The sequence below is a fragment of the Pinus tabuliformis genome, chromosome 4_1 (assembly GCF_031772625.1).
Source record: "Pinus tabuliformis cultivar Carrire ecotype Pingquan chromosome 4_1, CPIR1, whole genome shotgun sequence".
Lineage (NCBI taxonomy): Eukaryota > Viridiplantae > Streptophyta > Pinopsida > Pinales > Pinaceae > Pinus > Pinus tabuliformis.
Window position 1 is genome coordinate 436,383,716 of NC_142303.1, and position 20,650 is coordinate 436,404,365.

Consider the following 20,650-nt stretch of genomic DNA (forward strand, 5'->3'; position numbering starts at 1 on the left):
GATGAGAAGCTGGCTAGATATGTGAATAGCCTTAGGATGGACATTCAAGATGAAATAAGTATACTGTCTCCTAAAACAGTAGAGGAAGCTTATCAGATGGTACTAAAAGTTGAAGAAAAGCTCATGAGGAAGCAGTCTGCCAGAGGGAGAGGCACTTTCCGAGGAAGGGGAACTCAAAGTGGTAGAGGAAGATCTACAACACCTAAAGATGGAGCTAGCAGTGGCTCAACCCAGCATGGTGATGCAAGTGGCAGAGGGATTTTTTCTAGAGGAAGAGGAGGCAGAGGAAGAGGAAGAGAAGTAAGATGTTACAGATGTAACAAACTGGGACGCAAAGCTTTTGAGTGCCTAGATAATGCAGGAACAAGCCAAAGGAATGAAATTGTTGCTCAAGTTGAGGGAGAAGCAACAACAACAACAGCGGAAGAAGAAGAAAATATACTAGAGAGAGGAGAATCTTGGTAACCAATAAAGTTTTGATCAAGCCAACAAAGGAGATAGCTGAACCATCACAAAGAAAGACCTTGTTCAGAACAGTGTGTAAGGCTCAAGGGAATGCTGTCAGATGATCATTGATAGTGGCAGCACGGATAATTTCGTCTCTACAGAAGTGATGGAGAAATTGAAGCTCAAGACAATGAAACATCCAATACCTTACAAGGTGTCATGGTTACAAAAGGGACATCAGCTGTTAGTGAATGAACAGTGTGAAGTGGAGTTGTAGTTTGGAAAATATAAGGACAAAATTGTATGTGATGTGAGGTCAATGGATGTGTGTCACATATTGCTTGGAAGACCTTGGAAATATGATAGAGGAGCTATGCATGATGGAAAAGAAACACCTGCAAGTTTGGTAAAGATGGTATCAATCATACGTTGCTGTCTATGAAAGAAGAAGATGCATCAGGAAAGAAGATTGATCCAAAAACTCTGTTACTGGGAGGAAAGAAATACTTGCAGCAGATTGAAGAGAATGAGGTAAATTTTATTGTAATTTGCAAGCCCAAGGTAATAATGACTTCCACTAAAGTTTCTGATTTACCCATTGGAATTCAAGAAATGTTGGACAACTATTGTGATATCATTGTTGATGATCTGCCTAATGAGTTACCACCCATTAGAAGAATCAGCCATCATATACATTTGATTCCTGGAGAAAATCTACCTAACAAAGTGGCTTACATAATGACTCCCACAGAGAATGAAGAGGTTAGGAAGCAGGTTCAGGAACTGCTTGACAAAGGGCTGATCAGAGAAAGCTTGAGTCCTTGTGTAGTACCAACAATGTTGAGTCCAAAGAAAGATGGAGGCTGGAGAATGTGTATAGATTCAAGATCCATCAATAAAATCATAATTAGGTACAAATTTCCTTTACTTAGGATTGAAGATTTAATGGATTGCTTGAGTGGAGCAAAGTATTTTTCAAAACTAGATATTAAAAGTGGGTATCATTAGATAAGGAAAAGAGAAGGGGATGAGTGGAAAACTGTCTTTAAGACAAATGAGGGATTGTATGAGTGGAGAGTAATGCCTTTTGGATTGTCAAATGCACCAAGTATGTTTATGAGACTCATGAATGAAGTTATTAAAGAATTTATTGGTAAATTTGTAATAGTATATCTGGATGATATATTAGTTTACAGCAGGTCTAAGGAGGAGCACATGAGACATATGAATTATGTCTTACAAAGGCTACAACAAGAGAAGTTATTGCTGAATTTGAAGAAGTGTTTATTCATGAAAGAAGAGAAAGTGTACTTGGGTTTTGTTATTTCTGCTGAACGGCTGAAGATGGATCCAGAGAAGATCGAGGCAATCATGGAGTGGCCTTCACCAAAAGTTATTTTGAGGTAAAAAGTTTCCATGGTCTTTCTAGTTTTTATAGAAATTTCATAAAGAATTTTAGTAAGATCAATGCACCTATTATTGAGACCATAAAGAAGGATAAGCAACCATTTAGATGGACTGCTGAAACAGAAAAGAATTTTCAACTATTGAAGAAGAAAATCACTGAAAAGCCTATTTTGGTTCTCCCTGATTTTAGTAAGCCTTTCCAAGTGAAGTATGATGCCAGTGGAGAAGCTATTGGAGGTGTTTTAAGTCGGGAAGACAGACCTATAGCTTATCTTAGTGAAAAGTTGAATGATTCCAAAAAGAAGTATTCTTCTTATGATAAGGAGTTATATGCAGTTGTGCAGTCACTGAAGAAGTGGAGACATTATCTAATGTCAAATGAGTTCATACTTTATTCAGATAACCATGCACTACAGTATATTATGCAGTAGCCAAAGCTTAGCTAGAAACATGCTAAATGGGTAGAGTATCTTCAAGGTTTCCATTTTGTCTTGAAGCACATAAATGGCCAATCAAATAAAGTTGCAGATGCCTTAAGTAGGAGAAATGTATTACTTCAAGAGAGTCAAATTAAAGTGCTAGGTTTTTATTTTCTTAAAGAATTATATGAGACAAATTCAGATTTTAAAGAGGCATTTGAAACTTGTATGCATCCTGTTTTGATGGATAGGAGTAAATGGTTAGATTATACAAGATGGATTGTTGTTTAAAAGGAATCAGCTGTGCATACCAAACTGTTCTATGAGGGAGAATTTAATTAAAGAAAAACATAGTGGAGGACTTGCAGGACATTTTGGTATAGAGAAGACTTATGAATAGTTGAACAGATTTTATTTCTAGCCAAAATTGAGATTTGAAGTGGAAAAGTATGTGAAAACTTGTAAAATCTATCAATATGCAAAGGGAAGAAGCCAAAACACATACATTACCAATTCCAGATAGGCCTTGGGATATGGTAAGTATGGATTTTGTTTTGGGCTTACCAAAGACTCAAAGAGGGAATGATTCAATTTTTGTTGTAGTGGACAAATTTTCAAAAATAGCATATTTTATTCCATGTTATAAAACTAGTGATGCTACTCACATTGCTAATTTGTTTTTTAAGGAGATTGTAAGATTGCATGGGTTGCCTAAAAGTATTGTCTCAGACAGAGATTCCAAATTTTTTGGACATTTCTGGAGGACATTACGGAAGAAGTTGGGAACTAAACTAAGTTTCAGTTCTGCCTATCATCCACAAACTGATGGACAAACTAAAGTTGTGAACAAGAGTTTGGGCAATCTTTTGAGGACCCTTATTGCAGAAAATCCAAAACAGTGGGATCAAGTGTTGGCACAAGCTGAATATGCATATAATGACTCACCTAACAGGAGTACAGGACAAAGTCCCTTCCATATAATTTATGGAATGCATCCAAGATGAGTATCTGGGTTAAGAAACTTGGGAAAAGATGAGATGAGAAGTGCAGAGGGTGAAGATTTTTCTTCAGAAATGCAAGCAATACATGAACAAGTGAAGCAACAGCTGCAGGATAGAAACATCAAGTACAAGACCAGAGCAGACATGAGAAGAAGAGAGGTGAACTTTGAAGTTGGGGATTTGGTTTTAGCACACCTTAGAAAGGAAAGATTTCCAAAAAGGCAGTATAATAAATTAAAGTTCAAGAAAATTGGACCATACAGAGTATTAAGGAAGTTTTCTGCAAATGCATATGAAATCAAATTACCCCATCATGTTGGAATATCTCCAATTTTCAATGTTGCTGACCTGTACAAGTATGAAGGTGAAACTGCAGATGATACAACACAAGATCAAGAGACACAAGAGATTGACTGGGTAAAACAGTTACCTACAACAAAAAAGTTACAGTCAGAAAGGATTTTGGACAAGAAAGTGCTCAATAAAACCAAAGGACAAGAGTACTTTCAGTATTTTGTCAAATGGAAGAATCAGGCAACTTCTGAAGCTACTTGGGTAATAGAAAGCATGCTACAGAAGCTGGGCAGTTCTGTAGAAGAGCTCATGGACAGGAGCCCATGAAGAATTTTTTCCTCAGGAGTTTGATGCAGGAGCATGAGACTTGGAGGGAAAATCTTCAAATTTATTCCAAAAATACAAAAAAAATATACAAGCAAAGGAGTGGGATCCTTTAGCCATCAATTTCCATGTTTTTCTAGTTTAGTATAGAGATATAATCTAAGAATAAATCATGTTGTAATAAATGTTAATAGATAAGTTATAGTGGAGGTTCTTGAGGAGAATACCTCATTGAACAGATAGGATGAGTTAGCATAGTGGAGGTTCTCGAGGAGGATGTCTCGTAGAACTGATAGTTGTATTAAATTAAGCCTCTGTTTTAGGATCTAGTTGTTAATACGAACCGGTATATATGTAATTTGGATGCTATTGTAATGGGATTTGGACCACATGCTTTTATCGCATATTTCTCAAGGAAGAGGGGATTTCTCTGTGTATTGGTCAATCCTGAAGGCGCGGTTACCTCCGAAACCTTTCTGTGCATATGAACTGTATTTGTCTGATAAACTGGTATTTGTATGTGTATTTGGCTTTGTTTCTTTTCTTCTCAGTCTTAATAACAGTGATTTGGCCTTGTTTTCAAACTAACACTTCGGTTGAAGCCTATTAGAGTGCATTTCCTTTATATCGGCGAGCCCTGGCTCCTTTATATGCATTGTAGAGTTCCGCAGGCAAAACTCTAGTTTACATTGGAAAGTTGTGGAAAATCTTACCCGGAATGGAGTTCCGGACTTGAAATCTTATTATCCCTGGCTTATACCCTTATCGGTTCCGAAACCAATATCGCATCACAGAACTACAGTGGAAAGGAACTAACCTTAGGAATCGTCGAAGTCCGAAGTGCGATGTTCGGATCCGAAATACTATAGAGGAGGGTTTGATTACTTATCGGGTCCAAGAGTGTTATTGCATTGCAAGTCTAAACGGGAAGTGCTTAGCGAGGGTGTATTGGAATCGCCGATTGCGATTACTGATAACACTACAGTGTTATCGCATCGGGGAAGGAGAATTAGAAGTGCTGATAGTAAAGTGCCGATAGTGTTGTTTCAGTTCTCGTAAAATAACCTGCCGATAGTGTATTTAAAGTGCCAATAGTGTTATTCCATTCCTTTGGAATAAAGCCCCACCGATAGTGTATTTTGTGTATTAACACATTTTCTTTGGTTTATAGTGCCGATAATGTAATTTACGCTTATTTGTGTTATTCCCATTCAAAAGCCCTGTCGATAGTGTATTTTGTAATTCTTATGGAATTATAGCTCCGATAATGGTAAAGAAGCCTCGGTTGTGTAATTTGTTCCCAATAACAAGGGTTGGGGTGATTATTGGGAAAAGAGTGGTGAAAGTGATTAAAAAAGGGGAATTTATGAACAGTCAGTCAAAAATAGATGACTGATACTCCGGTGGAGGAAGAAGAAGGGTTTCAGCCAGAATTAGAGGAAATTATATCAGGATTAGGGCGTTTGTCTATATCACTTGCACCCAGGCCACCAATATACATCTCAATTACTTAATACACACACATGAACTCAAAATCGAGTTGTCTGTTCAGTAAACATGTATTTACACATGAACTCTTTCCTTGGCCTGATCTGTGGTATCAATGGCCCTCGTTCCTACCCATAGGCTTACAATCTAATTGATTGATTTCTCTAACTACCTCTCTCACTACTAACTGATTGTCTTTTAGGCTTATATTTATACAAAAGGTTTTGTTGAACTAATTCTGGTTCATATCCTTGATTTGTTGAACTAACTCATGAAAATCTTCTAAGTCCACTTTTAACGCCTACGTATCCCTAAGAATCCTCTCTAGTTCCTCGAATCATGATACCTATAAGAGTTACAATTGATTTCCAACTCTCTCATCATCATTAATCACTCATGTTCTCCTACATTCAAGAGCATTTACAAACATCCTCACACTTATCTAATTAATTTCTACTTTAGCCACTCAAAACATTAATAATTACATACATAGGAATCCAACTTCCTTGAAAACACAAGACCCCCTAAGTCAACTAAAACATAATGAAATTGTTGAGATGTATGCTCCTGCATCAACGTTACCTCTCAACACTCAATACCATTACCAAATGGACCTAGAATATTAACTGCAAAGAGCCTTAATGAATAGGAGACAAAAAACTTACTGTATTTCTGCCTTAGAAATCCACAACAGGGAATGATCCGGATTTAAATAGGAACACAATAAATTACAGAGATAACCATAAACACAGAGATGCAGTGGAAATAATACTTCATTTCATTAATGTAAAATACTGAAATATGCTTACAAACAACAATGGAAATAAACTAGCTAGGGCGATGGTAGCTTATCTCTGAGAAGAGATGTGGTGGCTACATGCCTCTGAACTGTGTTACAATGAGGCTTGAAGGCCTATTTATTATTGAGAACATGGGAAAACCCTAAACATCCAAAAACCTAACCCTAGAAGATGAAACGCCAAACTGTGGGCCCTATTTGGGTAAATTGGTACATCAACTTCCCGGGGTCGTAACTTTGGCATACGATCTCCGTTTGACACGTACAATATCTCGTTAGAAAGATCTATCTGCGAAATACAACTTTGAGAACAACAACATAAGTCTATGGACCCATGTTGCTCCCAATTTTCCCAGAAAACGTCGTTTAGGGCCTCAAAACGGCTCCGGAAGTTCAGGACCCAAAAAACTGCTAAAAATAGTAAATTGTGCTACAATTAAGGAAACTGAAAAGCTGAAAGAAAAAATGGTGGGGGTCCAAGTGGACTTGGTGGGTGGCCACCAATATCCACCTGGATCATTCCTCCCCCCTTAGGAAGCAATGGTCCCCATTGCGTTGAGTTCCTCCATGAGATGAGGAAACTTCTGTTGAACTTGGTCCCTGGTGAGCCACTTGCCCTGGTGAAGGAGTTGGCCTGCTTTGACAACTCGATACAGTTGGATATTCTGCTGGTGAGTGTGCTTGATCTGTGTGTCCATGATCCGATTAGTTGCAGCTTGTTCCATGCAATCTGGATTTAACTCTGTGGGTGTGAGTTGTTCTGCAATGTCGGATGTATCTAGTAATGGTGGAAAGTATGGCCGAGGGCGGTCCACATTGAACACTGGGTGCAGGCTCAGAAATTGGGGATTGCTGAGCTCAAATTCATTATCTCCCACAGCCTTGGTAATGGTGTAAGGACCATATCGGAGTGGTATGAGTTTCCGATAGGCTCCGGTAAGGCGTTCTTTTTGCAAATGCAACCAGACTTTTTCGCCCACTTGAAACTTGTGTGGCACCCGATGTTGATCATGTCGCTGCTTGTACTTGGCATTTGATTTCTCTAGAATGTCATGGACCTGCTGGCGAATGTGTTGGATATGCTCAATGAAGTTGTTTGCCTTATCTATTTCGGACTGGACATGAGCCGAATTTACGTGAGTAGCTGCAAATGGCATGGCCACATCAATGGGACATAGTGGCTAGAATTCCAAGCCCACCTGAAAAGGGTTGTGGCCAGTCGAGCTGTGGAGAGCCCAGTTGTAGCTGTGTTGAACATAGGGGAGGCTCTCGTCCCATGTGCGTGGATGCTTTGAGTTTTACATGCGCAGAATGTGTACAATCATCCTATTGACAACCTATGTATGGCCATCAATTTGAGGATGGAAGGTTGTGGACTTAGTGAGTTTGGTGTCCAGCATCGACCAGAGACTGGACCAAAATATACTGAGGAACCTACTATCCCAATCTAATATGATATATTGTGGGATCCCAAAGTGTACCCACACTCGTTCAAAGAAGAGTTTAGCAGTGGCTTCTATTGTGATATTCTTCTTGTAGGCCGCCATAATGGCCATCTTCGAGAACTTATCGACAACCACAAAAACATAGTCATTTCCATGATTAGTGGAAGGAAGGACTGACATGTAATCCATGGAGATGGATTCCCAAGGTTGACTAGGGGTAGACAGCGAGGTATAGAGGCCTTGCTTCTTAACGGTCAGTTTGGCAATGGCGCAGGTAGTGCATGATCTGATGTACTTCCTGACATCCTGTCGAAGATTCGGCCAATAGAAATACTTCTGTAGTACTGCCAACATTTTCTCGACCCCGAAATGCCCAGCAGCCCGACTGTAGTGTGCTTCCCAAATCATCTTGGCACGCTCGCTTGAAGGAACAAAAAGGTGATCCAGGTGGCATAACAGGGCATCCTGGAGGTGAAAATCTGGAACATGCCGACCCTCCAAGAGTGTCTGGTATGTGTGGCCAAATTCTGGGTCGCTTTTGTAGAGAAGTGGCCAATCAGAAGTCTCATGCCCACAAGAGTTGAGCAAGGTGGTTAATGCCATGATCGGTGGTCGACTGAGGCAATCTGCAACATTACTGGTGCTGCCCTTCTTATACTTGATATTCAAATGGAACTGTTGCAAGTATGTGGACCACTTTTGATGGTGATCTAATGCCCATGTTGAGTAAGGACTGCCCCAATAGCATAGTCAGAGGCATCTGTCTCGACCTCAAATGGTTGTTGCAAGTCTGGCAATGCATGCACTGGTTCCGAGCAGAGGCGATCTTTCAACTCTGTGAATGCCTTTTGTTGAGATTTAGACCAAAAGAATGTTTCTTTCACTCCTCCCTTGGTGACTTGACTCAAGGGCCAAGTGATATGAGAAAATCCCAACACGAACCTGCGGTAGAAGTTGGAAAGACCTAGAAAGCTGCAGAGCTTTGTTAGAGTGGTTGGAGAGTGCCAATCCGGAATGACTTGGATATTGGCTGGATCCACATGCACCCCCTGTTCATCAATGATGTATTCCAGATACTGAACCTGGGTCATGCCAAAAGTGCATTTCTCCAAATTGGCACATAACTTGTGTTTCTGCAGTGTATGGAGAACCTGTCGGATGTGGTGGAGGTGCTCTTCCCAGCTCTGGCTGAAGATCAGGATGTCATCCAAGTATACAACTACAAATGAGTTGGTGAATGGCTGCAAGATGTCATCCATTAGCCTCATGAAGGTTGCAGGAGCATTCGTCAATCCGAAAGGCATAACCAACCATTCGAAAAGGCCCTCCTTGGCTTTGAAGGCAGTCTTCCACACATCGAAGGGTTCGATTGGTACCTGGTGATATCCTAACTTCAAATCGATCTTGCTGAAATATTTTGCCCCCTTCAGTTGGTCCAGGAGGTCATCAATCTGTGGGATCGGGTACCTATTACAGACAGTGATCTTATTCAGCGCCCGATAGTCAATACAGAGTCTCCAAGTCCCATCCTTCTTCTGTACCACCACGATCAAGCTTCCACGGGGCGATGAACTCGGACGGATGTGACCTTTCTGCAACAGCTCCTGAATCTGCCTCTTGATTTCATCGTTCTCCAGAATGGAGCGCCAATAGATTGGTCCATTTGGCAGCGGTGCACCTAGGGTTAGATCGATGGAGTGCTTGACCTAACAGTGCAGAGGAACCCCTGCGGGGGACGTGAAGATGTCCTCATACTCCTCCACGACCTTGTCCATTTGTAGTTGTCGTGTGGAGGGGCCCTGTCTGGAGGTCATGGCCACCGTCTTCTTCTCTCCTTGAGGGCGTATCATCAGGAAAACAAATTTCCCAGTTTTGGAAATGAGCGTACTGCATTGTTTTGTAGTAACCAAAGAGATGGCGGTAGGCGGTGCTACCTCCAGTATCATATACAATTTATTTCCCAATGTAATAATAACAGCACGGGGCCTTGATTCATACACAGCATGTCACTTCCACAAGTATGGTTGTCCTAATAGTACATCACAAAATTCAAGGGGAGAAATGTCACACAATACCTCATCTGTGAAGGGCTTGATGTTGTATGGAAGGTGACACTGTTGGCTCACGCGAAGATCTCGTCCTTGTTGAAGCCACCCGATGGTGTATGGTTGTGGATGTGCTGTGGTCGGTAAGCCCAACTGCTTCACGACCTCTGCCGAAATGAGGTTCTTTTGGCTCCCGCTGTCGACAATGAACTATAGCAAGGATCCCTTTACCCACATCTGGGAGTGGAAGAGATGCTCCTCCTTCTCTGGATCTTTGGGTTCCTCTTTCTGGATCTTCGAGGTGGAAACAGTGGCGTTGGGCTCCGCATTGATAATCTGCTTCCCTTTGTCATTCCCCTTGTCGGTTTCTAACTCAGAGTTGGAACATGAATCTAATTCTGAAACCTTTAGCTCAGCCACTAGAGATTGCTTGGCCTGATACTCACTTGTGTTGTGAGTGGAGCTCTTATGGAACTCACACCATTTTCTCGTGTCCTTTCTCAGCTTCGCGGCATTGTTCTTTGCTTGCAGCTTTGGCGAGTTGTCTTGGGCTACCTCGCCCGGGCTTTGTCCTTTGTTCTCTGGTTTGGGGCACCTTTTGCTTGCTTCAGATTCGCAAATCCAAAGTCTCGCTTCTTCTGTTTAAACTTTTTCTCGACCTTGATGGCATATGGGTATGTTGTGCTAAGCGAGGAGACGTTCAGGAATTCTCTTTCTTCCTAGATGTACTTGTGCAGGCAGCCACGGTATTTGAGTATCAAATGCTGCTCCGAATCCTTGATACCCAACTTTGTGCGAAGGGTATGGCAAATATTGGTAAACTCTGGCACGTCTTGGTCCCTTCCCTGCCGCAGCGTGGTCCACTTTATGTATTGATCGTCATAGCTTCCGACAGGGTCGTACTGCTCCTTGATGGCATCCTGGAATGAATTCCAAGTGGGTGCAGCTGAAAATAGTGAGCCAGTATTTTCATCCTTCTGCTCGCAGTAGGTTTCCCACCAGTCCTTGACGTGGGGAGCTGCTTTGAGAAGAGCGAAAACAATCTTTTCCTGACTCGAAAATTCATGAACAGAAAAATAACCTTGTAGAAAATTTAACCATTTATCTACGACATCTACGTCTATCTGACCCTAGAATATGGGGATTTCAAAATTAACTTGTACCTTAAAGGGCGTGGCATTTCCAGAGTAGCTGTTGGAAGCAAATGCATCTCCTCTGGGTAGCCGCTTAAGGATCTAGGCAAAGCTGTCCATTATCGCGTTCCTTTGTCGCTCGAGGGCTTCTTCGAGCAAGATTTTGATAGGATCTCCTGCCCCCTCGTCTTTCTTCTCATTCGCCATGGGAGGCAGTCGTAACTTGTGAGGCTGGTCTTGCAAAGGTTCAACCAGTTGAAGCCCTAACTCCTTATATCCCGACCTCGTTGGGGACATGCAAATAAAAACAGAGAAAAAGCAGACCGCTATGATACCACTGATACGGATTTAAATAGGAACACAATAAATTACAGAGATAACCATAAACATAGAGATGCAGTGGAAATAATACTTCATTTCATTAATGTAAAATACTGAAATATGCTTACAAACAACAATGGAAATAAACCAGCTAGGGCGATGGTAGCTTATCTCTGAGAAGAGATGTGGCGGCTACATGCCTCTGAACTGTGTTACAATGAGGCTCGAAGGCCTATTTATTGTTGAGAAACATAGGAAAACCCTAAACATCCAAAAACCTAACCCTAGAAGATGAAACACCAAATTGTGGGCCCTGTTTGGGTAAATTGGTACATCAACTTCTTGGGGTTGCAACTTTGGCATACGATCTCCGTTTGACGCGTACAATAACTCATTAGAAAGATCCATCTGAGAACTACAACTTTGGGAAGAGAAACATCAATATATGGACCCATGTTACTCCCAGGTCTCCCAGAAAACGTCATTTAGGACCTCAAAATGGCTACAGAAGTTCAGGACCCGAAAAACTGCTAAAAATAGTAAATAGTGCTACAATTAAGGAAACTGAAAAGTTGAAAGAAACAATGGTGGGGGTCCAAGTGGACTTGGTGGGTGACCACCAATATCCACCTGGATCAGGGAACGTAGGCTCACTGAAAGTGGTGAGATTCTTTGCATACTCGAGTCTAAGAATTCACACACAACAATATTACAGGATTTGCTGAATGTTTGGCCGCAAAGAGTGGCTGAAAGTTCTGGCAGTTGGTGTTGGATGTCTTGGACTAGGTTACATTATGGGAAAACATGCAAGACTTCCCCTACAAAGGGAAAATAAGTGTCGATTGCATTGCTCCTATGACTCGATCTCCTTCCATATTGTCTACTGTTCAATTCCGGCAATGGCGCTGCTACTGGAGTCGTGCTAAAGACACCTCTCAGCCTGAGAAAATCAGAATGGATTGGTTAGGCCCTCAAGTCGACATCAGTTAATACTTTTGCCCAGTTCCAATCCTACAACACTATTACTCTCAGCTTCTGGGCCGAGGCTTACAACGAAGAGCTGATCAAGACGATGAAAAAAGTGGCATCTCCTGTCAGAGGCATCATGATGATGGACGAGTCCAACGCCACCTGCAACAAATGTCTCCTATCTCAAGCCCCTATCTCATGGTAATGGTGAGTTACCCAAGCGATGTGGGGACTATACACATGAATGGGAGTAATTTTACTCTCTTTCAGTGCCACTGCAGAGAGCTCGCAGAGCCCGCAAAGCCCGCAAGGGAGTCAGAGTGCAAAGGGGAGCGAGTTGTCGGAGCTGAGCTCCGGGGACTAGAATTTTATGTTGCGGGAGAAATAATATGCCCTTTTAAACTCTACCACAATGACGATTCTTTAATAAATATAATGACCCTTTGAAAATCAAATCAAAAAACAAAATATAAGCAATTCTGTCTTATTTTTTAATAATGAAAATAATTAGCACAACCACATTAGTAAATGTGGTTGATATATGCCATTCAACGTCATTTTCGTAACAAACTACCTTGTGTTCAAGAAAATAATTATTCCCCTTGTCCACATGTTGTCTTATCATTCACAGATTTGACTCTCAAGAGCTCTATTATTTGTTCATAGTCACTTGTAATATGTAATGTGTCTAAGAAAAATGGGCCACAATCGTTGTTTGTTGGTGTCAGTATTTTGTGGTGTGAATCTTGTCTATGAGTAGAGAATTACAACTTGAATTTTAATTAGTCCTTGAAGCAAGTGACTATGCATGCAAGTCATGTGAAAACATTGAAGCTTGAGCATGAGTCTTAAAGCCATCTAACCTTAAGCATTGAGCTTGGAGCCGCTTGGTAGTTTGTGTGATTGTCTTGGTTTGACCATTAAAGTAGCCGAAGTAAGTCAGATTGTGAGTAGTGTGTGCAGCGCTACATATTTTTGATTAGTTTTAAAGTGGTATGATGATGTTGTGTCTTTGATCCCATTAACTTTGAAAGGATCTATAGGCTTTATATGGAAACCCTGACGACATCGCCATTGTGGATAACAACACAATCAAAAAAATAATATCATGACCGCTTCTATGTCTAGTCACGAGTTTTAGGCTAGGCCCCATCCTCCTACCACTACTACAAATAGATTAAAAAGAGACACAACTTCCATTAGTATAGTGCACAAGTGTTATCTTTTCCAAGTCATCAATCTACAAGTAGTTGTTCAAATTTACAAGATATTTCCTTAACAACATGAAAGTCCATTATCGTGGCTCTTACTAGAAGTACTGACAAAGCAACCGAGGAAATTTTCTTGAAGTTTGGCATGGACGGTGTGTTATGGAAACTAGTCTCTCTTAAAAAGTGCATAGTGTACTAGTAGATATCTAAGATCACGGGTCACCGTGTCACAGTATACAGAGGTTATGATTGTTTAAAAAGTGGAAGTTGTTATAGGTAATGTGGTGTTACTTTTTAACATTCTAAGGTTGATTATATAATTGGGTTCACTAAGGTTGATTATATAATTGGGTTCTAGTGACTATTATTAAGGTTTAAAATAATTTTTAATTGGAAAAATGTCTTGGAACTTAACAAAATTAATCATTGTATTGAGTCTATCCAACTCAATACAAAGTGTAGTGGTTTGTTAAATTTGGCTACTCGAACAAAACACACTTAAGTATATAAATTCAAGACAAAATTTGAACCATGAAAATAATAGAGGATGAAAGATGTTATGTGGCAGATGATCACATTACAGCGTAGGTCATTAGAAGAGGATTTGAGGCATAAGTGGATCATGGACAAATTAGCGAGGTTCATCATGTATGTTATGTATCTCTTCACAGTGTTTCATAGTATTGTAATATTTTATGATGTAAATATAATTTGTGATTCTAAATGTAAGAAGTGTTGTAGCTAAAAGGGTGTTCTAGATATGATTTTTTTTCTCCTTGAACTATTTTTCGAGTAGTGCGCTATAAAGCTTTGATTGGTAGGTGCATATAAGGCCAAGATCAATACATCTTGTAACCAGACTACTTGCCTAGACAATTGGTGAGGACAATGAATGGCACCCATGTACCTTGGTAGATGGAATTAGGTCCATAGGATGGTTAATGAATCAATCTCTATGGTTAGATATATGTTATAAATTGGAGTACAAAAACTTCCCAGTTGTTCTAAAGTATCAGTGGTACTTTGGTTTCCAGCTGGTACGTGATGAGAATTCATCATATGAAAGGAGGAGCATGGACACATTTTGTGGTAGTAATGAGTTACATAGTTCTTGATTGAGAAACCAAGATTGGTTGCAAGCTAAATTTTTGGAGAGGAATAAACAATTTGTAGTAGGGAGGACAAAAAGGTCCTAAATACAATAGAGAGATCTTTGGAGAGCATGTTACAGTTCTTGTGACAGAGATAACAAAGGATAATGGTTGGAGAAACAATATAGGTTAGACGGTAGTGGAGAAATGAAAGTAAAATATAGTGTGAATGTGTAAAATAATAACAGACTGATGAGCATATTGTAATGTGAGTCACACATTGTAGCAAGTCTATAGTCTCATGTTTGGCTTGATGTAGTGGTCCTTCATAATGTATGTACTGATATCTCCATGAGTGGATTTTTCCATTGAATGTACCTGAGTCGATCATGGTGTAAGTTTGATGAGGCATGTGTACTCTCGTGTAGTTTATGGTAATCTAAAAACTACTTTGTAAGTGTAGGTTTGTAGTAAGATGAAAACACCCGGTGTGATATGATGAAGTTTGTGAGAGACATGGAAGGTAAGAATAAGGAATCATGTACAGTGTTATCATTCCTTGGGTGTGTGATGCAAGAGAATTAAGAGTATGGTTGAGGGTAAGTTGATAAATCCTAGAGCATGATTGAGGGTCAACTGAGAAAATAAAAATAAAAATTTGTTTAATAGTAACTATACCTTAAAACATGGTTAGTCATTATTTCTACTCTTAAAAAGGTAAAAATGTAGTTTTTTGAAATGAGTGTACAATAACATAATAAAATATACATTCAATACATTTGTATATAATCATGTGTTTAAAATTTATAAAAAATGTAAAATGATTATTGATTGAGAAATGTAGCAATCATATAAATTTAAAATTTAATTTCTTCGACATTCCCTTTTCCTGCTTAGGGGTATGCTAGTATAAGATTATATCCTTGTTTCAATGTATTCAAATTTCGATGTTGATGATGTCAAAATACATGCCATTTATGCATATAATAATTTATTTAAAGGGATTAATCCTCGTCAAGTTACAGGGTCAAATCTTATGAAGAGAGATTGAGGGTGGAACTAGTTATGAGAATAAAAATATTTTAGAAAATATTTAAACTCAATTGTATCTCTCACAATTTTGATAAATAAATTAAGTATATCACTTTTTATAAATAGTATATTATCCCAGGCTAAACTCAATTTAATTTGGAGAAAGAAAACAAATCATTTAGAATAACAAACTATTTATAAAACAACTTTATATATTTTATTTATCAATAGCTAAATTAAAAAGAAATTTCAAACACCATTTAAATATAACATTGTATAACTTTTTAGAAAATGTATTTTCATTATAAATAACACTTTATTTGAAATCCTAAAAACTATATGTTATTAGTCCTTGCTTCGTCAGGGACTATAGCGCTCATCTCACGGTCAAAGTCTCTTGACTCTCAATTAGTTTATGGATTTATAGCAACTTTAACAAAAGTTTTGGGAAAATCCTAAATATATCTATTTTTCCATTAAATTCAAAAATAATTTTCTAATTTATGGAAATCTTATTTCTAATTGTCCATTGGCTGAGCAAGATTTGATGTGACATAATTCTACTAGTGGAGGGTAATTTATTTTTGGTATATGTCAGTGTTTGAAAAATCATTTTAAAATAAAAAATGACTAATTTTGTGAGTGGTCATTCTATCTCTGAGTGCTCTGACATTGACATTAACATTGTTATGCCTAAAACTGCTACTGATCTACCGAATGATGCCAGAAATGATGGGGTTCTAGGTCCCTTATGTAATCAAGGGGGTGCGGGGAGGTGGGGGTTGGACAAATATGTAGAGGAAGATTTTATATATTAATTTAATATCAAACTTATACTATTTTATTGTTTGAAGAAAGGGTGCGTGGGAAGTGCAAGAGAAAGGGTGTGCCGAGAAATTGTGTGTGGGGGAGTTTGTGTCCCTTGCTCTGCACACCATTCTCCGCACACACGTTTTCTGACACTCTTAATGCAAATATTTGTTTCACCAAAATCCCCTTTGCTGCTTAGAGGGAAAGATCAACATTCTGTTTCATTGCTTTTGGATGGTGCAATAAGAATTTATATACTAATTTTCTAAACACAAATATTGAAGCGAGATAGGATGTCACTGCATTGCCCAAAGACAAATACTCTTGTTGGAGAAACAATTTCCCAAAGCATATCAACGAGATTATATCTACTTTTTCTATGTGAACAAATTATTTCTTTTCTTATAATACTTTTAAGCAAAGGCCAACACACAAAATAGGGGCCTGAATGATTTTCTTCGAGGTTATCCATTTACACATGGATCCATTCTTTCAAGTCCAACTCATTTTCATCAACCCACTATCATTTTTGAAATTTAATTGTATGCAAAGAATACAACAACGTGACAAAAAAACAAGTGGGCACTGACTAAATCACAAAAATCTGGTGTTGAAAACAAGCCTTATGACCTAAAAGACCCCTAGAAGCATTCATTTTTCTTTTCTTTCTAGTTTCTAGCCACTTGCAAGTGCATCGACGTACTTAATACATAAATTGAAAATTTTGTCAAGTCCAATCTATGGCAAGCTGAGGAAAAATCTAACATAACTTCTTAAATTTATTCCCTCCATAAATACTTGTGAATTTTCATTCACCAAGACTTAAATCTAAAATTTAAAGAGCCACAAAATAGTTTTCTAGTGGCGTTAATCTTCTTTTGTTGCCGACGATTTATGTATTTAAAAAAACCACACAAATGCACAAACCAAAAATTAGTTGAAAAAACAATAAATATGTCAAGCCAGGAGGTAACTCCTCAAATGTAATCATATTATTCATTTAGGTTGTTCATTATTATATACAAGAGGGAGTGACTGCTTAGTTCATCTCCCGATGACTCTCCATTTCCTCTATTATTTATTTACACTAATTACAGTTGTTCAACCAATCCCTATGATTAGGTGTCAACATTCCCCCCACTTAATATGAAGGGATGTTGGTGAGTCCAAGCATCGTTTTGAATCTTTCAAGCTTTTCTCTTCCAAGCGCTTTGGTGAAGATGTCTGCAATCTACTCATTAGTGGAACAATCGCAAAGATGGATTGTTTTGGCCTCAACATGATATCGAATCAGATGATATTTTGTATTGATGTGCTTCATTCGATCATGGAACTTTGGATCCTTGGACAACTTTATTGCCGAGGTATTGTCAATCATGAGTGGAGTCGATTGTACTTGTTTTACCTACAAATATTCCAAAATTTTCCTAAGCCACACAATTTCTTTTGTTGCTTCAGCTGTTGTTAGGGTCCCACCCTAACCCCCTTATTTATGTAATGGGATCACGTCATAGTCAAGCGTCAATAAAGCCCATATTAATAATTGTAAGTGGTTAATCCACAATTAATGACGAAACCACAGTTAGTTGCAAATGGGCCGTAGTATTAGATAGATGGTATTAATAAAACCCACGGTATTGGCCCATGGTATTGCATTTATGAGTCATATATAAAGGATAGAGACTCCCTGCGAGGAGCATCGTGTCTTATTTTTGTAGTCAAGCTCTGCTCTATTGGAGGTTGCCCCCTCGAAGAGGCAAGTGAAAATTACTCTTTGAATAATAAAATCATTGCTATTCTGTGTTTTGGGTATCTTTTCTTCGCATATTCTGTATTTGGGTATCATTTTGCAGGTTAAGAGCATAACAAGTGGTATCAGAGCACTTTCCAGGGCCGGTGGGATCTCCATTTCTTAGCAAAATTTTTTTGGCTAGAGACGTGTTCCGGCGTCTTTAAACCACGGGATCTGTCGTTGAGCGCATAAACCTACGGATTTGGGGAGGCATGCACGTAGGAAATACAAGAGGTGGTCACGTCTGTTGGACTCCCTTGTAACCCCTGTGGGTACCCCTTCGAGTAGTAGCGCATTAGACAAAACCGCGCACGGATTGTCTTACACGTACCCTCTGGGTATATTGGAAGCCCCCTAGGCTCCCTTGAAACCTCGCCATAGATAAACCTTCGGCCGTCTTGCGGCTACAGTACACCGAGAATAGCACTCGGGGAGATTACTCGCCCGTACGATAGGGTAGGCGGGTTGTACGACTAAGGGTACGGTTGATCCTCCTTAGTTAGAGCCTTGAAACATTGGGCCGAGTACTACTGCCAGACCCTTATGTATATTGCAATCTGTAGCACCTGACACTCCTCAAGACCATAGTTCCCTTTTTCTATGAGGGGATCACACAGCATCTCTTCCAGACCCGCTTGTGCAAAAGGGTGCAGCAGCAGCAGACATCAGTCGCGCAGTCTCGAGTTCGCAGATCAGCCATTCCGATCTATTAGATCCATCAGATCCACAGAAGCAGTCTGTTCCGCCATCAGATCCGCCATTCAGATCTCTCAGATCCACCAGATCGGATTCGTTGTGAAGGGTTCCTATACTGGGGTATAATTCTCGCAGGACTTTTGGCCGCATTGACATTTTGAGGATTTGGCCACTGCAGTATTGATAAGGAAGGACGAAGTTTTAAGAAAAAAAAAAAGTCTGAGATCTTCCGGGGCGCTTATTGGTGATCTAGCCCATCAGAATCAGGACGACGAGGTGAGCACGGTGGTACCATTCAATTATTAGTGAAAATTTTTAGGCGGTCCCAAATTTTCATCAGGTTGGTGTATGGTAGAAACTAGGGCTCAAGCGATGGCCAATGAAAGGATCAACAAACTTGAAGAATCCATGCACTCCCTCTCCCTTCAGCTTAACGGACTAAGTAGCCAGGTCGCGCAACTCATCCCGAAGGACAAGGAGCAAGCCCACGAGGAGGCGTATAATGGCAATGGATACAATGAGGGTGAGTCTAGCCATTCTCCTCACGTCTGGCACACCCACCAACCACCCAGTCAACGACCTCCCAAGTTGGATATGCATAAATTTGACGGTTCTCACCTGTTGGCATGGATAGCACAAATGGACCAGTATTTCAAACTGAATCGTATCTTAGATGATGCGACTCAGCTTATGTTGGGGAGCATGTACTTGGACAATGAAAGGTGGGAATGGTGGGAATGGAATCAACATTGCAATGGACCTTTTAGGACTTGGACCCAATTTACAAAAGCTCTTCAAAGCCGCTTTGAACAGGAGAACTCTTTTTTGGGTCGTCTTACTAAGCTCCGACAGACTGGTACAGTGGATGAATATATTACAGCTTTTGAAGCCTTAGCCTTCCGCACTTGGGGTCTCTCAGATGCGTTCTACACGGAATGTTTTATCAACGGTCTTAAAGAAGCCATCAAAGCTCAAGTCCTACTACACCACCCTCCCACATGGATGGAGGCTTTCAAGGTAGCTCGTAACGTGGAACGTGCATTAGCAGCCCAATATAGTTGCCCAAATTTCTCCACTAAAGGTCGCCCCCCACAGGCTCACAACACGACTCAAACACTTAAGGTCCAAAAGGTGTCACCTGCGGAAATGGCTGAAAGAAGAAAGCAAGGACTATGTTACTACTGTGATGAAAAATACTCCCCAGGTCATAAACGCAAGGAGCCCAAATCTTTTCAAATAGATGCAACTGACTACAGCTCAACAGAGGAAGATCCACCACTTGAGGACCATGAGGCGCTAGAAGAAGACAACCAACAGGACAATGTCCCTGACGAACCAGTTATTTCACTGCATGCGTTGGCAGGGATTTCTTCCCCTCAAACTCTCAAAATCAGAGGTTTTATTAAACATCACCCAGTAGTAGTTTTGATTGATAGTGGAAGTACACATAATTTCATCCATCAAAAAGTCGCAGAAGCGGTGCATTGTTTTGTATGCGCAGTTTCTAACTTCCAAGTTCAAATTGCAGATGGAGGCACAATGAAATGTGAGGGCCTCTGTGAAAATGTCAAACTTCAAATGGGGGATTATCAGTTGAAAACCCACATGTTTGCCATACACATGGGGGGTTGTGACATTGTCCTCGACGCTGAATGGCTCCGCACTCTTGGGCCAATCACAATGGATTTCCAGGAATTATATATGATTTTTAAGCAGAAAAACTACACAGATACCCTCCGTGGACTCCAGGTGGGAGCCCCCTCTATCATCAGCTCGCATAGGATGGAAAAATTGTTAAAAAAGGGCAATCATGGAGTTGTAGCTCAATTTAATGCCATCCAGGCAGTCGAAACAAAGCCTCTGCTCATTCATCCTGAGATGCAACAGATTTTAAATAACCATCTGCCGGTCGTTGACAAGCCTCAT